This window comes from Etheostoma cragini, chromosome 15, assembly GCF_013103735.1.
Source record: "Etheostoma cragini isolate CJK2018 chromosome 15, CSU_Ecrag_1.0, whole genome shotgun sequence".
Lineage (NCBI taxonomy): Eukaryota > Metazoa > Chordata > Actinopteri > Perciformes > Percidae > Etheostoma > Etheostoma cragini.
The window spans coordinates 22,906,232-22,914,729 of record NC_048421.1 but is presented as its reverse complement, the minus strand read 5'-3'; positions in this window follow the sequence as shown (position 1 = coordinate 22,914,729).

The following is an 8,498-nucleotide window of genomic DNA, read 5'->3' as shown; positions in this document are numbered from 1 at the left end:
CCCCACCCCCACCCCCACCCCCCTGTCCTATTCCCAATGCTCCAGATGTAGACTATATGATGATGCAGCTCATTTGAGATGTATGCACACCTCATTTCTATAATAAAATGTACATATTTACACAGGCATACATGTGTGCGTACTGCCTAACTATTTGTTGTCCTTCTTTTGTCTGTCAGTGGTAGAAAAAAGTATTTTTAGTAAAGTAAAAGTATACCACAATAAAAAAAAGTCCTATATTCAAAATCTTAAGCTTAAGAAACAAGTAGTAGTGTAAAGTTTCAAAAGTAAATGTACTCAATTGAAAGTGTCCGATGTATTATCTAGGTATTATTGGAATCTTAGTCCTGATTCATTACAGTCCAAGTAGCGTCTCAATGTTGTCAAGGCAGAGCTAAATTGCATGTAAACTGATTCCTGTGTGATGGATACAATCTTGATCTGAAAGGAACTAGGCTAGGAACTACAGCTGTGATAAATGTAGACTGTTAGGAGTGTTACGTAACATGGAAATACTCCATGATGAATGGACACATCCTTGTTTGTCCTCTTAGTTATGTTAACCCTGCATTAATATCTCTCAAGAGAAAGCTGCACTCATCAAAATGTGTACATACTACACTATGACCTTTTCAACATATGCCTACTATACTATGACTTTTTTGATATGCTATTCTATGACCTTTATTCACTTTTTGCAACATACTATGACTTTTTTCGTCATTCTAAACTGACTTTTTTGCCACTTTTTTTAACCGTAAAATACTATGACATGCTATATTTTGACTTTTTGGTTGCATTTTTCAACATGCTGTCCCATAATGTGTGTGACAACCATAATATGTTTTTTTTTAATGTGCTATTCTACGACTTTTATTCACTTTTTGCTACTGAAAAAAAGAAATGTCACAATTGTATATTTAGTGCAATTTTAACACAACAGAACGGCACGTGTGAAGATTAATACAAGGCAATAAACAGCTGTTCGTAATTTGCAATCTTATCTTATTGTCTTTATTAGAATTATTGCTTTTTTTTTAATATGCAGCATGGTTCCCACTTATTTTGATGAAAAAGATTTGAACAGTTTTCCATTATGCATTTAAAATGTCTTCCCCAAACACAACGGTGTAGTATACTTTACTCCAAATGTTAGATATTGCATGATAATAACCATTAACCTTTATCAATCTCGAACACGGGGTTATGTTCATATTTGTCATGTATTGTAAAAATCATTTCTGGATGCAAATTTGAAAAACAATGCAGCAACGTGTATGTAGCCCACATACTATATTATATGAAATATTAGATGCCCAGAGTCAAACATAGCAGATTTGAACTATTTAAGCATAATTTCCGCTGGCTGGCAATAATGGAAGAAAAGAACATATTGAAAACATTAATACAAAAGTCATAGTATAATATGTCAAAAAAGAAAAGAAAAGAAAAGTCATAGTATAACATTTTGGAAAAGTCATAATGGTACAGGATGTCAAAAAATGCAACAAAAAAGGTCATAGTGTAGTATGTTGAAAAGAGTCATAGTATTTTACGTTAAAAACGTGGTAAAAGAAAAGTCAGTATATATAATATGTTGAAAATATTCATAGTGTGTTGCAAAAAGTGAATAAAACACATAGAATAGCATATCAAAAAAGACATAGTATTACTATACAATGACCTTTTTGATATGCTAGGCTGATGTTAAAAAAGTCGTAGTATGGTATGTCGAAAAAGTGATGAAAATTCTTGGTATATTATTTCCAAAAAGTGATAAAAAGTTATAGTATAGTAGGTCCAAAACGTTATGCAAATTTATAGTATAGTATGTCCAAAAAGTAATAAAAAATTCATAGTATAGTGTGTCCAAAAAGTAATAAAAAACTCATAGTATGTCCAAGTTTAATAAAAAAGTCATAGTATTGTATGTCAAAAATGTGATATAAAGTCATAGTATAGTATGTCCAATATGTAATGAAAAAGTCTTAAAATAGTAAGTCCAAAAATTGATAAAAAGTCATAGTATAGTAGGTCCAACATGTAATAAAAAAGTCATGGTATAGTATGTCCAAAATGTTACAAAAAAGTCATAGTATAGAATGTCCAAAATGTAATACTAAAGTCATAGTATAGTGTGTCCAACATGTGATAAAAAAGTCATAGTATAGTATGTCCAAAATGTAATAAAAAAGTCATAGTATAGTATGTCCAAAATGTGAAAAAAGTCATAGTATAGTATGTCCAAAATGTAATACAAAAGTCACAGTATATAGTATGTCCAAAAGGTTAAAAAAAGTCATAGTATAGTGTGTCCAAAATTTAAAAAAAAAGTCATAATATAGTATGTCCAAAACGTGATAAAAAAGTCATAGTATAGTATGTCCAAAATTTAAAAAAAAAGTCATAATATAGTATGTCCAAATTTAAAAAAAAAAGTCATAATATAGTATGTCCAAAACGTGATAAAAAATTCATAGTATAGTATGTCCAAAAGTTGATGAAAAGTTCATAGTATAGCATGTGCAAATGTGATAAAGAAGTCATAGTATAGCATGTCCGAAACAATCATAAAAAAGTCATACTATAGTATGTTGAATATGTGATAAAAAAGTCATAGTATAGTATGTCCAAAACAATCATAAAAAAGACAAAGTATAGTTGTCCAAAATGTGAAACAAAAGTCATAGTATATAGTACGTCCAAAATGTAATAAAAAAAGTCATAGGATAGTATGTCCAAAATGTGATAAAAAAGTCGTAGTATAGTATGTCAAATATGTGATAAAAAAAACACATTATAGTATGTCCAAAACAATCATAAAAAAGTCATAGTATAGTATGTCCAAAATGTAACAAAAAAGTCATAGTATAGTATGTCCAAAATGTGATACAAAAGTCATGGAATAGTATGTCCAAAACAATTATTAAAAAGTCATAGTATAGTATGTCCAAAAAATGATAAAAAGGTGGTAGTATAGTATGTCCAAAATATGATAAAATAGTCATGGTATAGTATGTCCAAAACAATCATGAAAAAGTCATAGAATAGTATGTCCAAAATGTAACAAAAAAGTCATAGTATAGTATGTCCAAAATGTAACAAAAAAGTCATAGTACAGTATGTCCAAAATGTAATAAAAAAGTCATAGTACAGTATGTCAAAAATGTGATACAAAAGTCATATTATAGTAAGTCCAAAACAATCATAAAAACGTCATAGTATAGTATGTCCAAACTGCGAAAGAAAAGTCATTGTATAGTATGTCAAAAATGAAACAAAAAAGTCATAGGATAGCATGTCCAACATATACTAAAAAGGTCATGGTATAGTAAGTTGTATATGTGATTAAAAAAAAGTCATAGTATAGTATGTCCAAAATATGATAAAAAAGTCATAGTATAGTATGTCCAAAATTTGAAAAAAGGCATAGTATAGTATGTCCAAAATATGATAAAAAAAAAGTCATAGTATAGTATGTCAAATATGTGATACAAAAGTCATAGTATAGTATATCCAAAATATGATAAACAAATCATAGTATAGTATGTCCGAAACAATCATAAAAAAGACATAGTATAGTATGTCCAAAATGTGAAACAAAAGTCATAGTATAGTATGTCCAAAATTTAATATAAAAGTCATAGTATAGTATGTCCAAAATGTAATAATAAAGTCATAGTATAGTATGTCCACAATATTCATGAAAAACTAATTGTATAGTATGTCCAAAAAATGATAAAAAAGTCATAGTATAGTTTGTCCAAAATGTGTAGTATGTCCAAAATGTGAAAAAAGTCATAGTATAGTGTGTCAAAGATGTGATACAAAAGTCACATTATAGTATGTCCAAAACAGTCATAAAAAAGTCATAGTATAGTATGTCCAAAACGTGATTAAAAAGTCATAGTATAGTATGTCCAAAATGTAACAAAAAAGTCATAGTGTAGTATATCCAAAAAATGATAAAAAAGTCATAGTATAGTATGTCCAAAATGTAATGAAAAAGTCATAGTATATTATGTCCAAATCAATCTTCAAAAGTCATAGTATAGTATGTCCAAAATGTAATACAAAAGTCATAGTATAGTATGTCCAAAATGTACTACAAAAGTCATAGTATAGTATGTCCAAAATGTGATAAAAAAGTCATATTATAGTATGTCCAAAATGTAATGAAAAAGTCATAGTATAGTATGTTCAAAATTTAATAAAAAAAAGTCACAGTATAGTATGTCCAAAATGTAACGAAAAAGTCATAGTATATTATGTCCAAAACAATCTTAAAAAGTCATAGTATAGTATGTCCAAAATGTAACAAAAAAGTCATAGTATAGTATGTCCAAAATATAAAAGAAAGTCATAGTATAATATGTGAAAGATGTGATACAAAAGTCATAGTATAGTATGTGAAAGATGTGATACAAAAGTCATAGTATAGTATGTCCAAAATGTAATACAAAAGTCATAGTATAGTATGTCCAAAATGTGATATAAAAGTCATAGTATAGTATGCCCAAAATGTGACTAAAAAGTCATAGTATGTCCAAAAGTTAATAAAAAAGTCATAGTATAGTATGTCCAAAACAATCATAAAAATGTCACAGTATAGTATGTCCAAAATATGATAAAAAGTCATAGTATAGTATGTCCAAAATATGATGAAAAGTCATAGTATAGTATGTCCAAAACATGATACAAAAGTCATTGTATAGTATGTCCAAAATTTAATAAAAAAGTCATAATATATTATGTCCAAAATTTGATAAAAAAAGTCATAGTATAGTATGTCCAAAATATGATAAAAAAGTCATAGTATAGTATATCAAAGATGTGATACAAAAGTCACAGTATAGTATTTCCAAAACATTCATAAAAAAGTCATTGTATAGTATGTCCAAAAAATGATAAAAAAGTCATAGTGTGGTATGTCCAAAATGTGAAAAAAGTCATAGTATAGTATGTCCAAAATGTGATTAAAAAGTCATAGTTTAGTATGTCAAATATGTGAAAAAAAGTCATAGTATAGTATGTCCAAAATGTGACTAAAAAGTCATAGTATAGTATGTCCAAAATGTAACAAAAAAGTCATAGTATAGTATGTCCAAAATGTAACAAAAAAGTCATAGTACAGTATGTCAAAAATGTGATACAAAAGTCATATTATAGTATGTCCAAAATGTAACAAAAAAGTCATAGTATAGTATGTCCAAAATGTAATAAAAAAGTCATAGTATAGTATGTCCAAAATGTAATAAAAAAGTCATAGTAGAGTATGTCAAAAATGTGATACAAAAGTCATAGTATAGTATGTCCAAACTGCGAAAGAAAAGTCATAGTATAGTATGTCAAAAATGAAACAAAAAAGTCATAGGATAGCATGTCCAAAATATACTAAAAAGGTCATGGTATAGTAAGTTGTATATGTGATTAAAAAAAAGTCATAGTATAGTATGTCCAAAATATGATAAAAAAGTCATAGTATAGTATGTCCAAAATTTGAAAAAAGGCATAGTATAGTATGTCCAAAATATGATAAAAAAAAAGTCATAGTATAGTATGTCAAATATGTGATACAAAAGTCATAGTATAGTATATCCAAAATATGATAAACAAATCATAGTATAGTATGTCCGAAACAATCATAAAAAAGACATAGTATAGTATGTCCAAAATGTGAAACAAAAGTCATAGCATAGTATGTCCAAAATTTAATATAAAAGTCATAGTATAGTATGTCCAAAATGTAATAATAAAGTCATAGTATAGTATGTCCACAACATTCATAAAAAACTAATTGTATAGTATGTCCAAAAAATGATAAAAAAGTCATAGTATAGTTTGTCCAAAATGTGTAGTATGTCCAAAATGTGAAAAAAGTCATAGTATAGTGTGTCAAAGATGTGATACAAAAGTCACATTATAGTATGTCCAAAACAGTCATAAAAAAGTCATAGTATAGTATGTCCAAAACGTGATTAAAAAGTCAAAGTATAGTATGTTCAAAATGTAATGAAAAAGTCATAGTATATTATGTCCAAATCAATCTTCAAAAGTCATAGTATAGTATGTCCAAAATGTAACAAAAAAGTCATAGTATAGTATGTCCAAAATATGAAAAAAAGTCATAGTATAGTATGTGAAAGATGTGATACAAAAGTCATAGTGTAGTATATCCAAAAAATGATAAAAAAGTCATAGTATAGTATGTCCAAAATGTAATGAAAAAATCATAGTATATTATGTCCAAATCAATCTTCAAAAGTCATAGTATAGTATGTCCAAAATGTAACAAATAAGTCATAGTATAGTATGTCCAAAATATGAAAAAAAGTCATGGTATAGTATGTGAAAGATGTGATAAAAAAGTCATAGTGTAGTATATCCAAAAAATGATAAAAAAGTCATAGTGTAGTATGTCCAAAATGTAATGAAAAAGTCATAGTATATTATGTCCAAATCAATCTTCAAAAGTCATAGTATAGTATGTCCAAAATGTAATACAAAAGTCATAGTATAGTATGTCCAAAATGTAATACAAAAGTCATAGTATAGTATGTCCAAAATGTGATAAAAAAGTCATAGTATAGTATGTCCAAAATGTAATGAAAAAGTCATAGTATATTATGTTCAAAATTTAATAAAAAAAGTCACAGTATAGTATGTCCAAAATGTAACGAAAAAGTCATAGTATATTATGTCCAAAACAATCTTAAAAAGTCATAGTATAGTATGTCCAAAATGTAACAAAAAAGTCATAGTATAGTATGTCCAAAATATGAAAGAAAGTCATAGTATAGTATGTGAAAGATGTGATACAAAAGTCATAGTGTAGTAAATCCCAAAAATGATAAAAAAGTCATAGTATAGTATGTCCAAAATGTAATACAAAAGTCATAGTATAGTATGTCCAAAATGTGATATAAAAGTCATAGTATAGTATGCCCAAAATGTGACTAAAAAGTCATAGTATGTCCAAAAGTTAATAAAAAAGTCATAATATATTATGTCCAAAATTTGATAAAAAAAGTCGTAGTATAGTATGTCCAAAATATGATAAAAAAGTCATAGTATAGTATGTCCAAAATGTGACTAAAAAGTCATAGTATAGTATGTCAAAATGTGATAAAAAAGTCATAGTATAGTATGTCCAAAATGTGACTAAAAAATCATAGTATAGTATGTCAAAAATGTGAAAAAAGTCATAGTATAGTATGTCCGAAACAATCATTAAAAAGTCATAGTATAGTATGTCCAAAACGTGATAAAAAAGTCATAGTATAGTATGTAAAAAATCTGATACAAAAGTCATAGTATAGTATTTCCAAAACGTGATAAAAAAGTCATAGTATAGTATGTCAAACATATGATAAAAAAAGTCATAGTATAGTATGTCCGAAATGTGAAAAAAAGTCATAGTATAGTATGTCCAAAATATGATAAAAAAGTCATAGTATAGTATGTCAAAAATTTGATAAAAAAGTCATAGTATAGTATGTCCAAAATATGATAAAAAAGTCATAGTATAGTATGTCCAAAATATGATAAAAAAGTCATAGTATAGTATATCCAAAATATGATAAACAAATCATAGTATAGTATGTCCAAAAGTTGATGAAAAAGTCATAGTATAGTATGTCCGAAACAATCATAAAAAAGACATAGTATAGTATGTCCAAAATGTGAAACAAAAGTCATAGTATAGTATGTCCAAAATTTAATATAAAAGTCATAGTATAGTATGTTCAAAATATGAAAAAAAGTCATAGTATAGTATATCAAAGATGTGATACAAAAGTCACAGTATAGTATGTCCAAAACATTCATAAAAAAGTCATTGTATAGTATGTCCAAAAAATGATAAAAAAGTCATAGTGTGGTATGTCCAAAATGTGAAAAAAGTCATAGTATAGTATGTCCAAAATGTGATTAAAAAGTCATAGTTTAGTATGTCAAATATGTGAAAAAAAGTCATAGTATAGTATGTCCAAAATGTGACTAAAAAGTCATAGTATAGTATGTCAAAAATGTGATACAAAAGTCATAGTATAGTATGTCCAAAACGTGATTAAAGAGTTATGGTATAGTATGTCCAAAACGTGATTAAAAAGTCTTAGTATAGTATGTCCAAAACGTAATTAAAAAGTCATAGTATAGTATGTCCAAAATGTGATAAAAAAGTCATGGTATAGTATGTGCAAAATGCTAAAGAAAAGTCATAGTATAGTATGTCCAAAATATGATTAAAAGGTCATAGAATAGTATGTCCTAAATATGATAAAAAAGTCATAGTATAGTATGTCCAAAGGTTGATAAAAAAGTCATAGTATAGTATGTAAAAAATGTGATACAAAAGTCATGGTATAGTATGTCCAAAACAATCATAAAATAGTCATAGTAGAGTATGTCCAAAATGTAACAAAAAAGTCCTAGTATAGTATGTCCAAAATGTAATAAAAAAATCGTAGTATAGTATGTCCAAAATGTGATAAAAAAGT